The 20,910-nt window shown below is 33.6% G+C and overlaps 2 long non-coding RNA genes across 2 annotated transcripts in view; one reads left to right on the top strand and one right to left on the bottom strand.

Moving 5' to 3' along the window:
* Nucleotides 1-2,891: 2,891 nt before the first annotated feature.
* Nucleotides 2,892-20,910, top strand: part of LOC127926007 (uncharacterized) — a 20,262-nt gene continuing 2,243 nt past the window's right edge. Inside the window, exons 1-2 of the long non-coding RNA XR_008123051.1 lie at nt 2,892-3,290; nt 17,784-17,851. This is a non-coding gene — a long non-coding RNA (uncharacterized LOC127926007). The remainder of the gene's footprint in view (nt 3,291-17,783; nt 17,852-20,910) is intronic.
* On the bottom strand, nt 16,812-17,579 carry LOC127926008 (uncharacterized). The gene is made up of 3 exons (XR_008123052.1): nt 17,516-17,579; nt 17,169-17,363; nt 16,812-17,133 (listed from the first exon to the last, which is right to left on the bottom strand). It is a non-coding gene; the product is annotated as an uncharacterized LOC127926008 (long non-coding RNA).

Raw genomic sequence — 20,910 nt, 5'->3', positions numbered from 1 at the left:
GTGGAACAGCCACTTTACAATAGTGCATCTAAATCTTTTAAGGGGGAGGGTGAGAAGGATTACTTTATCCTATCCTAGGTATTCCTTAAAGAGGTGGGGTTTCAGGTGTCTCCGGAAGGTGGTGATTGACTCCGCTGTCCTGGCGTCGTGAGGGAGTTTGTTCCACCATTGGGGGCCAGAGCAGCGAACAGTTTTGACTGGGCTGAGCGGGAACTGTACTTCCTCAGTGGTAGGGAGGCAAGCAGGCCAGAGGTGGATGAACGCAGTGCCCTTGTTTGGGTGTAGGGCCTGATCAGAGCCTGGAGGTACTGAGGTGCCGTTCCCCTCACAGCTCCGTAGGCAAGCACCATGGTCTTGTAGCGGATGCGAGCTTCAACTGGAAGCCAGTGGAGAGAGCGGAGGAGCGGGGTGACGTGAGAGAACTTGGGAAGGTTGAACACCAGACGGGCTGCGGCGTTCTGGATGAGTTGTAGGGTTTAATGGCACAGGCAGGGAGCCCAGCCAACAGCGAGTTGCAGTAATCCAGACGGGAGATGACAAGTGCCTGGATTAGGACCTGCACCGCTTCCTGTGTGAGGCAGGGTCGTACTCTGCGGATGTTGTAGAGCATGAACCTACAGGAACGGGCCACCGCCTTGATGTTAGTTGAGAACGACAGGGTGTTGTCCAGGATCACGCCAAGGTTCTTAGCGCTCTGGGAGGAGGACACAATGGAGTTGTCAACCGTGATGGCGAGATCATGGAACGGGCAGTCCTTCCCCGGGAGGAAGAGCAGCTCCGTCTTGCCGAGGTTCAGCTTGAGGTAGTGATCCGTCATCCACACTGATATGTCTGCCAGACATGCAGAGATGCGATTCGCCACCTGGTCATCAGAAGGGGGAAAGGAGAAGATTAATTGTGTGTCGTCTGCATAGCAATGATAGGAGAGACCATGTGAGGTTATGACAGAGCCAAGTGACTTGGTGTATAGCGAGAATAGGAGAGGGCCTAGAACAGAGCCCTGGGGGACACCAGTGGTGAGAGCGCGTGGTGAGGAGACAGATTCTCGCCACGCCACCTGGTAGGAGCGACCTGTCAGGTAGGACGCAATCCAAGCGTGGGCCGCGCCGGAGATGCCCAACTCGGAGATGGTGGAGAGGAGGATCTGATGGTTCACAGTATCGAAGGCAGCCGATAGGTCTAGAAGGATGAGAGCAGAGGAGAGAGAGTTAGCTTTAGCAGTGCGGAGCGCCTCCGTGATACAGAGAAGAGCAGTCTCAGTTGAATGACTAGTCTTGAAACCTGACTGATTTGGATCAAGAAGGTCATTCAGAGAGAGATAGCGGGAGAGCTGACCAAGGACGGCACGTTCAAGAGTTTTGGAGAGAAAAGAAAGAAGGGATACTGGTCTGTAGTTGTTGACATCGGAGGGATCGAGTGTAGGTTTTTTCAGAAGGGGTGCAACTCTCGCTCTCTTGAAGACGGAAGGGACGTAGCCAGCGGTCAGGGATGAGTTGATGAGCGAGGTGAGGTAAGGGAGAAGGTCTCCGGAAATGGTCTGGAGAAGAGAGGAGGGGATAGGGTCAAGCGGGCAGGTTGTTGGGCGGCCGGCCGTCACAAGACGCGAGATTTCATCTGGAGAGAGAGGGGAGAAAGAGGTCAGAGCACAGGGTAGGGCAGTGTGAGCAGAACCAGCGGTGTCGTTTGACTTAGCAAACGAGGATCGGATGTCGTCGACCTTCTTTTCAAAATGGTTGACGAAGTCATCTGCAGAGAGGGAGGAGGGGGGGGGAGGGGGATTCAGGAGGGAGGAGAAGGTGGCAAAGAGCTTCCTAGGGCTTCCAAGCAGATGCTTGGAATTTAGAGTGGTAGAAAGTGGCTTTAGCAGCAGAGACAGAGGAGGAAAATGTAGAGAGGAGGGAGTGAAAGGATGCCAGGTCCGCAGGGAGGCGAGTTTTCCTCCATTTCCGCTCGGCTGCCCGGAGCCAACATTTTTTTTTTTTAACCAGAAAGACAAAAGTTAAGACTGTAGATTCTCTCACTGGCTTCTTCAGTCTTCAAGCCACATGTGTCACCAGTCACTGATGCCATGGGGTTTGGGTGTGCCTTTTGCGCCCGGAGCCCATTTCCGCTCGGCTGCCCGGAGCCCTAAGTACTGATACTACACTCTGCTTTGGTCTGACCTATGACCCCTAAGTACTGATACTACACTCTGCCTTGGTCTGACCTTAAACAGCTGTCTGGGTAATGAAACAGCAAAGTGCAGCATCTAGAAATCTAAATGTGTTTATCCAGATTTATTGTTGTTTTTCTGTTTGATGGAAACAGTTTGAGTTCTAACTACATTCCAACTGTATTTAATGGTGTTATGTAGTTGTGTTGTCATGTTGTATTGTAGTAACCCTCAACTGTATTTAATGGTGTTATGTAGTTGTGTTGTTATGTTGTATTGTAGTAACCCTCAACTGTATTTAATGGTGTTATGTAGTTGTGTTGTCATGTTGTATTGTAGTAACCCTCAACTGTATTTAATGGTGTTATGTAGTTGTGTTGTCATGTTGTATTGTAGTAACCCTCAACTGTATTTAATGGTGTTATGTAGTTGTGTTGTCATGTTGTATTGTAGTAACCCTCAACTGTATTTAATGGTGTTATGTAGTTGTGTTGTCATGTTGTATTGTAGTAACCCTCAACTGTATTTAATGGTGTTATGTAGTTGTGTTGTCATGTTGTATTGTAGTAACCCTCAACTGTATTTAATGGTGTTGGGTTAGAGACAGACAAGACACGGAGACAGCAACAGAATAGGAAATAATGGACAGGACACAGAGACAGCAACAGAATGTGATATGACGGAGAGAGACATCAGACAAGACACAGAGGCATCAACAAAAGAATAGGATACGATGGAGAGAGACACCAGACAAGACACAGAGACAGCAACAGAGGAATAGGATTTGATGGAGAGAGACACCAGACAAGACACAGAGACAGCAACAGAGGAATAGGATTTGATGGAGAGAGACACCAGACAAGACACAGAGACAGCAACAGAATAGGATATGACAGAGAGAGACACCAGACAAGACACTGAGACAGCAACAGACGACACAGAGAAAGTGATGGAGAGAGACAGAAGAATAGAGTTCCAGACAGTTGTAGAATGTATGCCAAGACACATTGTAAGAGCTGTAAAGAGAGAGGGAGGGAGAGAGAACAGGCAGAACCTGATATGTAAATGAGCAGAGCAAATGAAACTAACTTTTGACGACCTGATGATCATTCAGACTGTTTCTATTGAGAGATAAAAGGTAAGACGACGATTGTTATGTGTAATGTAGTTGATGATATTGTTATGTGTTTTCATATAGTTGATGATATTGTTATGTGTATTCATATAGTTGATGATATTGTTATGTGTATTCATATAGTTGATGATATTGTTATGTGTATTCATATAGTTGATGATATTGTTATGTGTATTCATATAGTTGATGATATTGTTATGTGTATTCATATAGTTGATGATATTGTTATGTGTATTCATATAGTTGATGATATTGTTATGTGTATTCATATAGTTGATGATATTGTTATGTGTATTCATATAGTTGATGATATTTCTGGTGGACAGTGTTATAATAGTCCTACTCTCCTTAAAATGTTTTTGATATTAATTAGATGCGTGGGGTGAATTTGTTCTGTGCCCATCTGTGTGCCCCAGGGTGATCACTCCTACACTATCTAGAATCTAAAAGGGTTATTTTGCTGTCCCCATAGGAGAACCCTGTACCTTTTGGGTTCCATGAAGAACCCTTTCCACAGAGGGTTCTACATGGAAGCCAGAAGGGTTCTACCTGGAACCCAAAAGCGTCTCCTATGGGGACAGACGGAGGACCTGTTTGGAACCCTTTATTCTAAGAGTGTACTGGATCTATAGACCAGAGTGATCTCCTACTGTATCATAGGTCTATAGACCAGGGTGATCTCCTACTGTATCATAGGTCTATAGACCAGGGTGATCTCCTACTGTATCATAGGTCTATAGACCAGGGTGATCTCCTACTGTATCATAGGTCTATGGACCAGGGTGATCTCCTACTGTATCATAGGTCTATAGACCAGGGTGATCTCCTACTGTATCATAGGTCTATAGACCAGGGTGATCTCCTACTGTATCATAGGTCTATAGACCAGGGTGATCTCCTACTGTATCATAGGTCTATAGACCAGGGTGATCTCCTACTGTATCATAGGTCTATAGACCAGGGTGATCTCCTACTGTTCATTAGTTCCCACCGTAGCAAAACGCTTGGCAACAGAACCCGTTTAGGTCACATTGTACAGCGTTTACAGTGAACTGTTTAGGTCACATTGTACAGCGTTTACAGTGAACTGTTTAGGTCACATTGTACAGTGTTTACAGTGAACTGTTTAGGTCACATTGTACAGTGTTTACAGTGAACTGTTTAGGTCACATTGTACAGTGTTTACAGTGAACTGTTTAGGTCACATTGTACAGTGTTTACAGTGAACTGTTTAGGTCACATTGTACAGTGTTTACAGTGAACTGTTTAGGTCACATTGTACAGCGTTTACAGTGAACTGTTTAGGTCACATTGTACAGTGTTTACAGTGAACTGTTTAGGTCACATTGTACAGTGTTTACAGTGAACTGTTTAGGTCACATTGTACAGTGTTTACAGTGAACTGTTTAGGTCACATTGTACAGCGTTTACAGTGAACTGTTTAGGTCACATTGTACAGAGTTTACAGTGAACTGTTTAGGTCACATTGTACAGAGTTTACAGTGAACTGTTTAGGTCACATTGTACAGTGTTTACAGTGAACTGTTTAGGTCACATTGTACAGAGTTTACAGTGAACTGTTTAGGTCACATTGTACAGAGTTTACAGTGAACTGTTTAGGTCACATTGTACAGAGTTTACAGTGAACTGTTTAGGTCACGTTGTACAGCGTTTACAGTGAACTGTTTAGGTCACATTGTACAGTGTTTACAGTGAACTGTTTAGGTCACATTGTACAGCGTTTAGAGTGAACTGTTTAGGTCACATTGTACAGCGTTTACAGTGAACTGTTTAGGTCACATTGTACAGCGTTTAGAGTGAACTGTTTAGGTCACATTGTACAGAGTTTACAGTGAACTGTTTAGGTCACATTGTACAGCATTTACAGTGAACTGTTTAGGTCACATTGTACAGCGTTTACAGTGAACTGTTTGTGTTTTATGCAACTGTCACGGTCGTTGTAATGGACGGACCAAGGCACAGCGTGTGTTGAGTTCCACATATTTATTTAAAGTGAAACTACTTAACAAAACAAGCAACAAAACGTGACTACGTGGTGCAACACAAAACAACAATGGAGAACTTAAGCTGATCCCCAATTAGAGACAACGATAATCAGCTGGCTCTAATTGGGAACCATACCAAAAACACCAACATAGAAATAGGAAAACTAGAACACCCCGAGTCATGCCTTGATCTACAACACCATAGAAAACCAAGGGCTCTCCGTGGTCAGGGCGTGACAGCAACATTTTAAAACTGTTGGCTGTGGAGTAAACTAATGAATACAACCCAGGTTGTTGCCTACGACTCGGCATGTTGATACCTGCCTGATGCTGAAACCTGAACGTAGCCTGAGGGGTAAACTATGATACTAGCCAGATATACTGGTTTTCTAAAGTTAGCCAGCTTCAGTTAGCTTCACATTCCAGCTCAGACCTCATCCATCAGAATATACAGAACAGAAGAGAAAATATCTCAATGACTTGACATGTTCTGGTTGTGAATTCAGGCTACAAGGTGAGAATCCTGCCAGGGATTATTGTAAAGTGTGAAGAGACATTACATGTCTGGTGTAATGTTAGTATAGTGAAGTAAAACACTCCTAACAGTAGATAAATTAAATGTATGGTGTAATGTTAGTATAGTGAATGGAAGTAAAACACTCCTAACAGTAGATAAATTAAATGTATGGTGTAATGTTAGTATAGTGAAGTAAAACACTCCTAACAGTAGATACATTAAATGTATGATGTAATGTTAGTATAGTGAATGACAGTAAAACACTCCTAACAGTAGATACATTAAATGTCTGGTGTAATGTTAGTATAGTGAATGACAGTAAAACACTCCTAACAGTAGATACATTAAATGTCTGGTGTAATGTTAGTATAGTGAATGACAGTAAAACACTCCTAACAGTAGATACATTAAATGTCTGGTGTAATGTTAGTATAGTGAATGACAGTAAAACACTCCTAACAGTAGATAAATTAAATGTCTGGTGTAATGTTAGTATAGTGAATGACAGTAAAACACTCCTAACAGTAGATAAATTAAATGTCTGGTGTAATGTTAGTATAGTGAATGACAGTAAAACACTCCTAACAGTAGATACATTAAATGTCTGGTGTAATGTTAGTATAGTGAATGACAGTAAAACACTCCTAACAGTAGATACATTAAATGTATGGTGTAATGTTAGTATAGTGAATGACAGTAAAACACTCCTAACAGTAGATACATTAAATGTCTGGTGTAATGTTAGTATAGTGAATGACAGTAAAACACTCCTAACAGTAGATAAATTAAATGTCTGGTGTAATGTTAGTATAGTGAATGACAGTAAAACACTCCTAACAGTAGATACATTAAATGTCTGGTGTAATGTTAGTATAGTGAAGTAAAACACTCCTAACAGTAGATAAATTAAATGTCTGGTGTAATGTTAGTATAGTGAATGACAGTAAAACACTCCTAACAGTAGATACATTAAATGTCTGGTGTAATGTTAGTATAGTGAATGACAGTAAAACACTCCTAACAGTAGATAAATTAAATGTCTGGTGTAATGTTAGTATAGTGAATGACAGTAAAACACTCCTAACAGTAGATACATTAAATGTCTGGTGTAATGTTAGTATAGTGAATGACAGTAAAACACTCCTAACAGTAGATAAATTAAATGTATGGTGTAATGTTAGTATAGTGAAGTAAAACACTCCTAACAGTAGATAAATTAAATGTATGGTGTAATGTTAGTATAGTGAATGACAGTAAAACACTCCTAACAGTAGATACATTAAATGTATGGTGTAATGTTAGTATAGTGAAGTAAAACACTCCTAACAGTAGATAAATTAAATGTCTGGTGTAATGTTAGTATAGTGAAGTAAAACACTCCTAACAGTAGATAAATTAAATGTCTGGTGTAATGTTAGTATAGTGAATGACAGTAAAACACTCCTAACAGTAGATACATTAAATGTCTGGTGTAATGTTAGTATAGTGAAGTAAAACACTCCTAACAGTAGATAAATTAAATGTCTGGTGTAATGTTAGTATAGTGAAGTAAAACACTCCTAACAGTAGATAAATTAAATGTCTGGTGTAATGTTAGTATAGTGAATGACAGTAAAACACTCCTAACAGTAGATACATTAAATGTCTGGTGTAATGTTAGTATAGTGAATGACAGTAAAACACTCCTAACAGTAGATACATTAAATGTATGGTGTAATGTTAGTATAGTGAATGACAGTAAAACACTCCTAACAGTAGATACATTAAATGTCTGGTGTAATGTTAGTATAGTGAATGACAGTAAAACACTCCTAACAGTAGATAAATTAAATGTCTGGTGTAATGTTAGTATAGTGAATGACAGTAAAACACTCCTAACAGTAGATACATTAAATGTCTGGTGTAATGTTAGTATAGTGAAGTAAAACACTCCTAACAGTAGATAAATTAAATGTCTGGTGTAATGTTAGTATAGTGAATGACAGTAAAACACTCCTAACAGTAGATACATTAAATGTCTGGTGTAATGTTAGTATAGTGAATGACAGTAAAACACTCCTAACAGTAGATAAATTAAATGTCTGGTGTAATGTTAGTATAGTGAATGACAGTAAAACACTCCTAACAGTAGATAAATTAAATGTCTGGTGTAATGTTAGTATAGTGAATGACAGTAAAACACTCTAAACAGTAGATAAATTAAATGTATGGTGTAATGTTAGTATAGTGAAGTAAAACACTCCTAACAGTAGATAAATCAAATGTATGGTGTAATGTTAGTATAGTGAAGTAAAACACTCCTAACAGTAGATACATTAAATGTCTGGTGTAATGTTAGTATAGTGAATGACAGTAAAACACTCCTAACAGTAGATAAATTAAATGTCTGGTGTAATGTTAGTATAGTGAAGTAAAACACTCCTAACAGTAGATAAATTAAATGTCTGGTGTAATGTTAGTATAGTGAATGACAGTAAAACACTCCTAACAGTAGATACATTAAATGTATGGTGTAATGTTAGTATAGTGAAGTAAAACACTCCTAACAGTAGATAAATTAAATGTCTGGTGTAATGTTAGTATAGTGAAGTAAAACACTCCTAACAGTAGATAAATTAAATGTCTGGTGTAATGTTAGTATAGTGAATGACAGTAAAACACTCCTAACAGTAGATAAATTAAATGTCTGGTGTAATGTTAGTATAGTGAATGACAGTAAAACACTCCTAACAGTAGATAAATTAAATGTCTGGTGTAATGTTAGTATAGTGAATGACAGTAAAACACTCCTAACAGTAGATAAATTAAATGTCTGGTGTAATGTTAGTATAGTGAATGACAGTAAAACACTCTAAACAGTAGATAAATTAAATGTATGGTGTAATGTTAGTATAGTGAAGTAAAACACTCCTAACAGTAGATAAATTAAATGTCTGGTGTAATGTTAGTATAGTGAATGACAGTAAAACACTCCTAACAGTAGATACATTAAATGTCTGGTGTAATGTTAGTATAGTGAATGACAGTAAAACACTCCTAACAGTAGATACATTAAATGTCTGGTGTAATGTTAGTATAGTGAATGACAGTAAAACACTCCTAACAGTAGATAAATTAAATGTCTGGTGTAATGTTAGTATAGTGAATGACAGTAAAACACTCCTAACAGTAGATACATTAAATGTCTGGTGTAATGTTAGTATAGTGAATGACAGTAAAACACTCCTAACAGTAGATACATTAAATGTCTGGTGTAATGTTAGTATAGTGAATGACAGTAAAACACTCCTAACAGTAGATACATTAAATGTCTGGTGTAATGTTAGTATAGTGAAGTAAAACACTCCTAACAGTAGATAAATTAAATGTCTGGTGTAATGTTAGTATAGTGAATGACAGTAAAACACTCCTAACAGTAGATACATTAAATGTCTGGTGTAATGTTAGTATAGTGAAGTAAAACACTCCTAACAGTAGATAAATTAAATGTCTGGTGTAATGTTAGTATAGTGAATGACAGTAAAACACTCCTAACAGTAGATACATTAAATGTCTGGTGTAATGTTAGTATAGTGAATGACAGTAAAACACTCCTAACAGTAGATAAATTAAATGTCTGGTGTAATGTTAGTATAGTGAATGACAGTAAAACACTCCTAACAGTAGATAAATTAAATGTCTGGTGTAATGTTAGTATAGTGAAGTAAAACACTCCTAACAGTAGATAAATTAAATGTCTGGTGTAATGTTAGTATAGTGAATGGAAGTAAAACACTCCTAACAGTAGATACATTAAATGTCTGGTGTAATGTTAGTATAGTGAAGTAAAACACTCCTAACAGTAGATACATTAAATGTCTGGTGTAATGTTAGTATAGTGAATGACAGTAAAACACTCCTAACAGTAGATAAATTAAATGTATGGTGTAATGTTAGTATAGTGAATGACAGTAAAACACTCCTAACAGTAGATACATTAAATGTCTGGTGTAATGTTAGTATAGTGAATGACAGTAAAACACTCCTAACAGTAGATAAATTAAATGTATGGTGTAATGTTAGTATAGTGAATGACAGTAAAACACTCCTAACAGTAGATACATTAAATGTATGGTGTAATGTTAGTATAGTGAAGTAAAACACTCCTAACAGTAGATACATTAAATGTCTGGTGTAATGTTAGTATAGTGAATGACAGTAAAACACTCCTAACAGTAGATACATTAAATGTCTGGTGTAATGTTAGTATAGTGAATGACAGTAAAACACTCCTAACAGTAGATAAATTAAATGTATGGTGTAATGTTAGTATAGTGAATGACAGTAAAACACTCCTAACAGTAGATAAATTAAATGTCTGGTGTAATGTTAGTATAGTGAATGACAGTAAAACACTCCTAACAGTAGATAAATTAAATGTCTGGTGTAATGTTAGTATAGTGAATGACAGTAAAACACTCCTAACAGTAGATACATTAAATGTCTGGTGTAATGTTAGTATAGTGAATGACAGTAAAACACTCCTAACAGTAGATACATTAAATGTATGGTGTAATGTTAGTATAGTGAATGACAGTAAAACACTCCTAACAGTAGATACATTAAATGTCTGGTGTAATGTTAGTATAGTGAAGTAAAACACTCCTAACAGTAGATAAATTAAATGTCTGGTGTAATGTTAGTATAGTGAAGTAAAACACTCCTAACAGTAGATAAATTAAATGTCTGGTGTAATGTTAGTATAGTGAATGACAGTAAAACACTCCTAACAGTAGATACATTAAATGTCTGGTGTAATGTTAGTATAGTGAAGTAAAACACTCCTAACAGTAGATACATTAAATGTCTGGTGTAATGTTAGTATAGTGAATGACAGTAAAACACTCCTAACAGTAGATACATTAAATGTCTGGTGTAATGTTAGTATAGTGAAGTAAAACACTCCTAACAGTAGATAAATTAAATGTCTGGTGTAATGTTAGTATAGTGAATGACAGTAAAACACTCCTAACAGTAGATACATTAAATGTCTGGTGTAATGTTAGTATAGTGAATGACAGTAAAACACTCCTAACAGTAGATACATTAAATGTCTGGTGTAATGTTAGTATAGTGAAGTAAAACACTCCTAACAGTAGATAAATTAAATGTCTGGTGTAATGTTAGTATAGTGAATGACAGTAAAACACTCCTAACAGTAGATACATTAAATGTCTGGTGTAATGTTAGTATAGTGAATGACAGTAAAACACTCCTAACAGTAGATACATTAAATGTCTGGTGTAATGTTAGTATAGTGAAGTAAAACACTCCTAACAGTAGATAAATTAAATGTCTGGTGTAATGTTAGTATAGTGAATGACAGTAAAACACTCCTAACAGTAGATACATTAAATGTCTGGTGTAATGTTAGTATAGTGAAGTAAAACACTCCTAACAGTAGATAAATTAAATGTCTGGTGTAATGTTAGTATAGTGAATGACAGTAAAACACTCCTAACAGTAGATACATTAAATGTCTGGTGTAATGTTAGTATAGTGAATGACAGTAAAACACTCCTAACAGTAGATAAATTAAATGTCTGGTGTAATGTTAGTATAGTGAATGACAGTAAAACACTCCTAACAGTAGATAAATTAAATGTCTGGTGTAATGTTAGTATAGTGAAGTAAAACACTCCTAACAGTAGATAAATTAAATGTCTGGTGTAATGTTAGTATAGTGAATGGAAGTAAAACACTCCTAACAGTAGATACATTAAATGTCTGGTGTAATGTTAGTATAGTGAAGTAAAACACTCCTAACAGTAGATACATTAAATGTCTGGTGTAATGTTAGTATAGTGAATGACAGTAAAACACTCCTAACAGTAGATAAATTAAATGTATGGTGTAATGTTAGTATAGTGAATGACAGTAAAACACTCCTAACAGTAGATACATTAAATGTCTGGTGTAATGTTAGTATAGTGAATGACAGTAAAACACTCCTAACAGTAGATAAATTAAATGTATGGTGTAATGTTAGTATAGTGAATGACAGTAAAACACTCCTAACAGTAGATACATTAAATGTATGGTGTAATGTTAGTATAGTGAAGTAAAACACTCCTAACAGTAGATACATTAAATGTCTGGTGTAATGTTAGTATAGTGAATGACAGTAAAACACTCCTAACAGTAGATACATTAAATGTCTGGTGTAATGTTAGTATAGTGAATGACAGTAAAACACTCCTAACAGTAGATAAATTAAATGTATGGTGTAATGTTAGTATAGTGAATGACAGTAAAACACTCCTAACAGTAGATAAATTAAATGTCTGGTGTAATGTTAGTATAGTGAATGACAGTAAAACACTCCTAACAGTAGATAAATTAAATGTCTGGTGTAATGTTAGTATAGTGAATGACAGTAAAACACTCCTAACAGTAGATACATTAAATGTCTGGTGTAATGTTAGTATAGTGAATGACAGTAAAACACTCCTAACAGTAGATACATTAAATGTATGGTGTAATGTTAGTATAGTGAATGACAGTAAAACACTCCTAACAGTAGATACATTAAATGTCTGGTGTAATGTTAGTATAGTGAAGTAAAACACTCCTAACAGTAGATAAATTAAATGTCTGGTGTAATGTTAGTATAGTGAAGTAAAACACTCCTAACAGTAGATAAATTAAATGTCTGGTGTAATGTTAGTATAGTGAATGACAGTAAAACACTCCTAACAGTAGATACATTAAATGTCTGGTGTAATGTTAGTATAGTGAAGTAAAACACTCCTAACAGTAGATACATTAAATGTCTGGTGTAATGTTAGTATAGTGAATGACAGTAAAACACTCCTAACAGTAGATACATTAAATGTCTGGTGTAATGTTAGTATAGTGAAGTAAAACACTCCTAACAGTAGATAAATTAAATGTCTGGTGTAATGTTAGTATAGTGAATGACAGTAAAACACTCCTAACAGTAGATACATTAAATGTCTGGTGTAATGTTAGTATAGTGAATGACAGTAAAACACTCCTAACAGTAGATACATTAAATGTCTGGTGTAATGTTAGTATAGTGAAGTAAAACACTCCTAACAGTAGATAAATTAAATGTCTGGTGTAATGTTAGTATAGTGAATGACAGTAAAACACTCCTAACAGTAGATACATTAAATGTCTGGTGTAATGTTAGTATAGTGAATGACAGTAAAACACTCCTAACAGTAGATAAATTAAATGTCTGGTGTAATGTTAGTATAGTGAAGTAAAACACTCCTAACAGTAGATACATTAAATGTCTGGTGTAATGTTAGTATAGTGAATGACAGTAAAACACTCCTAACAGTAGATAAATTAAATGTCTGGTGTAATGTTAGTATAGTGAAGTAAAACACTCCTAACAGTAGATAAATTAAATGTCTGGTGTAATGTTAGTATAGTGAATGACAGTAAAACACTCCTAACAGTAGATACATTAAATGTCTGGTGTAATGTTAGTATAGTGAATGACAGTAAAACACTCCTAACAGTAGATACATTAAATGTCTGGTGTAATGTTAGTATAGTGAAGTAAAACACTCCTAACAGTAGATAAATTAAATGTCTGGTGTAATGTTAGTATAGTGAAGTAAAACACTCCTAACAGTAGATACATTAAATGTCTGGTGTAATGTTAGTATAGTGAAGTAAAACACTCCTAACAGTAGATAAATTAAATGTCTGGTGTAATGTTAGTATAGTGAATGACAGTAAAACACTCCTAACAGTAGATACATTAAATGTCTGGTGTAATGTTAGTATAGTGAAGTAAAACACTCCTAACAGTAGATAAATTAAATGTCTGGTGTAATGTTAGTATAGTGAATGACAGTAAAACACTCCTAACAGTAGATACATTAAATGTCTGGTGTAATGTTAGTATAGTGAAGTAAAACACTCCTAACAGTAGATAAATTAAATGTCTGGTGTAATGTTAGTATAGTGAATGACAGTAAAACACTCCTAACAGTAGATACATTAAATGTCTGGTGTAATGTTAGTATAGTGAAGTAAAACACTCCTAACAGTAGATAAATTAAATGTCTGGTGTAATGTTAGTATAGTGAATGACAGTAAAACACTCCTAACAGTAGATACATTAAATGTCTGGTGTAATGTTAGTATAGTGAAGTAAAACACTCCTAACAGTAGATAAATTAAATGTCTGGTGTAATGTTAGTATAGTGAATGACAGTAAAACACTCCTAACAGTAGATACATTAAATGTCTGGTGTAATGTTAGTATAGTGAAGTAAAACACTCCTAACAGTAGATACATTAAATGTCTGGTGTAATGTTAGTATAGTGAATGACAGTAAAACACTCCTAACAGTAGATACATTAAATGTCTGGTGTAATGTTAGTATAGTGAAGTAAAACACTCCTAACAGTAGATAAATTAAATGTCTGGTGTAATGTTAGTATAGTGAATGACAGTAAAACACTCCTAACAGTAGATACATTAAATGTATGGTGTAATGTTAGTATAGTGAATGACAGTAAAACACTCCTAACAGTAGATACATTAAATGTCTGGTGTAATGTTAGTATAGTGAAGTAAAACACTCCTAACAGTAGATAAATTAAATGTCTGGTGTAATGTTAGTATAGTGAATGACAGTAAAACACTCCTAACAGTAGATACATTAAATGTCTGGTGTAATGTTAGTATAGTGAAGTAAAACACTCCTAACAGTAGATAAATTAAATGTCTGGTGTAATGTTAGTATAGTGAATGACAGTAAAACACTCTAAACAGTAGATAAATTAAATGTCTGGTGTAATGTTAGTATAGTGAATGACAGTAAAACACTCCTAACAGTAGATAAATTAAATGTCTGGTGTAATGTTAGTATAGTGAATGACAGTAAAACACTCCTAACAGTAGATAAATTAAATGTCTGGTGTAATGTTAGTATAGTGAATGACAGTAAAACACTCCTAACAGTAGATACATTAAATGTCTGGTGTAATGTTAGTATAGTGAATGACAGTAAAACACTCCTAACAGTCTACTTCTACTGAGACAGGTTGGTGTCAGTTTAATCATACAACATGGAGCTGACTGGACGTGGTCAAGTCAAATTCAATATATCAGTATTCATATATTATAATTCTACATTTAACATTTCATGTGATAATGCAATTGTATCATAGTTCCTCTATAGTGTAGTGATCCTCTACATTTCATATGATAATGTAATTGTATCATAGTTCCTCTATAGTGTAGTGATCCTCTACATTTCATATGATAATGTAATTGTATCATAGTTCCTCTATAGTGTAGTGATCCTCTACATTTCATATGATAATGTAATTGTATCATAGTTCCTCTATAGTGTAGTGATCCTCTACATTTCATATGTTAATGTAATTGTATCATAGTTCCTCTATAGTGTAGTGATCCTCTACATGTCATATGATAATGTAATTGTATCATAGTTCCTCTATAGTGTAGTGATCCTCTACATTTCATATGATAATGTAATTGTATCATAGTTCCTCTATAGTGTAGTGATCCTCTACATTTCATGTGATAATGTAATTGTATCATAGTTCCTCTACATTTCATATGATAATGTAATTGTATCATAGTTCCTCTATAGTGTAGTGATCCTCTACATTTCATATGATAATGTAATTGTATCATAGTTCCTCTATAGTGTAGTGATCCTCTACATTTCATATGATAATGTAATTGTATCATAGTTCCTCTATAGTGTAGTGATCCTCTACATTTCATGTGATAATGTAATTGTATCATAGTTCCTCTACATTTCATATGATAATGTAATTGTATCATAGTTCCTCTATAGTGTAGTGATCCTCTACATTTCATGTGATAATGTAATTGTATCATAGTTCCTCTACATTTCATATGATAATGTAATTGTATCATAGTTCCTCTATAGTGTAGTGATCCTCTACATTTCATATGATAATGTAATTGTATCATAGGTCCTCTACATTTCATATGATAATGTAATTGTATCATAGTTCCTCTATAGTGTAGTGATCCTCTACATTTCATATGATAATGTAATTGTATCATAGTTCCTCTATAGTGTAGTGATCCTCTACATTTCATATGATAATGTAATTGTATCATAGTTCCTCTATAGTGTAGTGATCCTCTACATTTCATATGATAATGTAATTGTATCATAGTTCCTCTATAGTGTAGTGATCCTCTACATTTCATATGATAATATAATTGTATCATAGTTCCTCTATAGTGTAGTGATCCTCTACATTTCATATGATAATGTAATTGTATCATAGTTCCTCTATAGTGTAGTGGTCCTCTACATTTCATATGATAATGTAATTGTATCATAGTTCCTCTATAGTGTAGTGATCCTCTACATTTCATATGATAATGTAATTGTATCATAGTTCCTCTATAGTGTAGTGATCCTCTACATTTCATATGATAATTATTATTGTTATTATTATTATTATTGTACCATAGTTCCTCTATAGTGTAGTGCTGTTTTCAACTATATTAACATCACAGGCTGCTCGACATTCGTTGAACAAAGAGACACAATGATATGAGTGAAAGGATTTTAGGATAATATCAGTAAGTGTTGATTTAGAGTTGTCTTCTGGGTTCAGCCTTCTAGTTGTCTTTATCAACAGGTTGAAATGTAATAAATGACATCACAATGACATGTCCTCAGAGTTGGAAAGATCCTACATCTGTACACATTATTTAACATGGTGATATGGTGCTGCTTGTGAAAGAAAACATTAAGAGACAGAATACAGGCGGTGGAGTTTGCACAAAGTTTACGTACAACAATATATTGAACTAGGTAGACTGAGCATAGAGCTAAAGGCTATAACCACGGGAAGAAACTATTCAGATTGGGGTCTATAACATCCAGTCACTTAGGTTTACAGCAGCTGACAGTTGCAACGTCATTGCTAATAACTCAAACTTCCTTTTTCAGATAAAGACATCATCTCTGTACAGATGTAGGATCTGAATTTGATCACCCTGTTGCAGGAAAACTCAAACTTGCAGTGTATTTGATGTTTTAAAAGGCTTCTGAAGTTTGTCTTTTCCACTTTCCACTTTAAAATGTTAATTATAATCCACATAATTTTTCTGCTTCAGTAAACTGTCTCAAATTAAGATCCTACATCTGTAGCAAAACACCTGTCTTTCATGTATATGACTCTATCAGGAGATATATACCTCTCTAATGTATATGACTCTATCAGGATATATATACCTCTCTCTAATGTATATGACTCTATCAGGATATATATACCTCTCTAATGTATATGACTCTATCAGGATATATATACCTCTCTAATGTATATGACTCTATCAGGATATATATACCTCTCTCTAATGTATATGGCTCTATCAGGATATATATACCTCTCTCTAATGTATATGACTCTATCAGGATATATATACCTCTCTCTAATGTATATGACTCTATCAGGATATATATACCTCTCTCTAATGTATATGGCTCTATCAGGATATATATACCTCTCTCTAATGTATATGACTCTATCAGAATATATATACCTCTCTCTAATGTATATGACTCTATCAGGATATATATACCTCTCTAATGTATATGACTCTATCAGGATATATATACCTCTCTCTAATGTATATGGCTCTATCAGGATATATATACCTCTCTAATGTATATGACTCTATCAGGATATATATACCTCTCTCTAATGTATATGACTCTATCAGGAGATATATACCTCTCTCTAATGTATATGACTATATCAGGATATATATACCTCTCTCTAATATATATGAATCTATCAGGATATATATACCTCTCTCTAATGTATATGACTCTATCAGGATATATATATACCTCTCTCTAATGTATATGACTCTATCAGGATTCACTTTTGACCATTTGACATCTTTTATTTGCTGTTGTTTAGGCTGGTTGAATGAGTTGCCTATGAAAGCTACTTCATCTGTAAGAAAACAGGCGTCTGCACCAGTGACTGTAAGTTATGTGATTTCTTCATATGAAATTAAAAGTATGTTTGTAGCCTACGCAGTTATAAAATGGCTGTTGAAACTGTGACACATATTTCTCAGTACATTAGAAGTCAGATAAATGTGTTGAGACGTAGGAAAGATGGGCAAACTCTCGTTGGTCTTGGCTTTCTACACACTATTATAAGGTTAGACGATGTCAGACATTCAATAGTCAGAGTAGGTTGGAGTTATGATCACTTATCATGCTGACAAACCTGATGGTCTCTGTGAACTGACCTGAACAGGTTTAGACTGGTCATCTATGATATGTAGGTTATATACAGTACATTCTCTGTCCTGCTACTAGAAGGACTATAACATTATGTGAACTGATCTGTAGGCTACAGCCGAGGTATAGACCTTGATATGAATATCACTAACAAATTGCTAGTATACATTATAACCTAGTCTACTTTACATAATATAACATCTACATATCACTAACAAATTGCTAGTATACATTATAACCTAGTCTACTTTACATAATATAACATCTACATATCACTACCAACCCACTACTATACATTATAACCTAGCCTACTTTACATAATATAACATCTGCATATCACTAACAAACTGCTACTATACATTATAACCTAGTCTACTTTACATAATATAACATCTACATATCACTAACAACCCACTACTATACATTATAACCTAGTCTACTTTACATAATATAACATCTACATATCACTAACAACCCACTACTATACATTATAACCTAGTCTACTTTACATAATATAACATCTACATATCACTAACAACCCACTACTATACATTATAACCTAGTCTACTTTACATAATATAACATATCACTAACAACCCACTACTATACATTATAACCTAGTCTACTTTACATAATATAACATCTATATATCACTAACAAACCACTACTATACATTATAACATAGTCTACTTTACATAATATAACATCTACATATAACTAACAACCCACTACTATACATTATAACCTAGTCTACTTTACATAATATAACATATCACTAACAACCCACTACTATACATTATAACCTAGTCTACTTTACATAATATAACATATCACTAACAACCCACTACTATACATTATAACCTAGTCTACTTTACATAATATAACATATCACTAACAACCCACTACTATACATTATAACCTAGTCTACTTTACATAATATAACATCTCTAACTTGTTGCAAATAAACTTGGATCAATATTAACTTGGATCAATATTTCCCCCTCAGATCAATCACTCCCGTTTTAGCCCTTCTGTCTACATTCTCAGATACATTTAGAAAATAACTGATTGAAAGACAATAAATAGCCTACTTTTAATTAATAAAAATAACTTTTAATTAATAAAAATAAAAAATAAGTTTGAGACATGGCCTTGTGTTGCTGTACTGTCTATAACTACCTTAACAAACAGTGACTTATTATTATTATTATTATTATTATTATTATTATTATTATTATTATTATTATTATTATTATTATTGTTGCTGTACTGTCTATAACTACCTTAACAAACAGTGACTTATTATTATTATTATTATTATTATTATTATTATTATTGTTGTTGTTGTACTGTCTATAACTACCTTAACAAACAGTGACTTATTATTATTATTATTATTATTGTTGTTGCTGTACTGTCTATAACTACCTTAACAAACAGTGACTTATTATTATTATTATTATTATTATTATTATTATTGTTGATGTACTGTCTATAACTACCTTAACAAACAGTGACTTATTATTATTATTATTATTATTATTATTATTATTATTATTATTATTATTATTATTGTTGTTGTTGCTGTACTGTCTATAACTACCTTAACAAACAGTGACTTATTATTATTATTATTATTATTATTATTATTATTATTATTATTATTATTATTATTATTGTTGTTGTTGCTGTACTGTCTATAACTACCTTAACAAACAGTGACTTATTATTATTATTATTATTATTATTATTATTATTATTATATATTATTATTGTTGTTGTTGCTGTACTGTCTATAACTACCTTAACAAACAGTGACTTATTATTATTATTATTATTATTATTATTATTATTATTATTATTATTATTATTATTATTATTATTGTTGTTGTTGTACTGTCTATAAATACCTTAACAAACAGTGACTTATTATTATTATTATTATTATTATTATTATTATTATTATTATTATTATTATTATTATTGTTGTTGTTGTACTGTCTATAACTACCTTAACAAACAGTGACTTATTATTATTATTATTATTATTATTATTATTATTATTAATATTATTGTTGCTGTACTGTCTATAACTACCTTAACAAACAGTGACTTATTATTATTATTATTATTATTATTATTATTGTTGTTGTTGTACTGTCTATAAATACCTTAACAAACAGTGACTTATTATTATTATTATTATTATTATTATTATTGTTGTTGTTGTACTGTCTATAACTACCTTAACAAACAGTGACTTATTATTATTATTATTATTATTATTATTATTGTTGTTGTTGTACTGTCTATAACTACCTTAACAAACAGTGACTTATTATTATTATTATTATTATTATTATTATTGTTGTTGTTGTACTGTCTATAAATACCTTAACAAACAGTGACTTATTATTATTATTATTATTATTATTATTATTATTATTATTATTATTATTATTATTGTTGTTGTTGTACTGTCTATAACTACCTTAACAAACAGTGACTTATTATTATTATTATTATTATTATTATTATTATTATTATTAATATTATTGTTGCTGTACTGTCTATAACTACCTTAACAAACAGTGACTTATTATTATTATTATTATTATTATTATTATTATTGTTGTTGTTGTACTGTCTATAACTACCTTAACAAACAGTGACTTATTATTATTATTATTATTATTATTATTATTGTTGTTGTTGTACTGTCTATAAATACCTTAACAAACAGTGACTTATTATTATTATTATTATTATTATTATTATTATTATTATTATTATTA

The sequence above is a fragment of the Oncorhynchus keta genome, unplaced genomic scaffold (assembly GCF_023373465.1).
Source record: "Oncorhynchus keta strain PuntledgeMale-10-30-2019 unplaced genomic scaffold, Oket_V2 Un_contig_659_pilon_pilon, whole genome shotgun sequence".
Classification (NCBI taxonomy): Eukaryota; Metazoa; Chordata; class Actinopteri; order Salmoniformes; family Salmonidae; genus Oncorhynchus; species Oncorhynchus keta.
The sequence above is the reverse complement of the archived record's forward strand: the minus strand, read 5'-3'. Positions and strand labels throughout refer to the sequence as shown.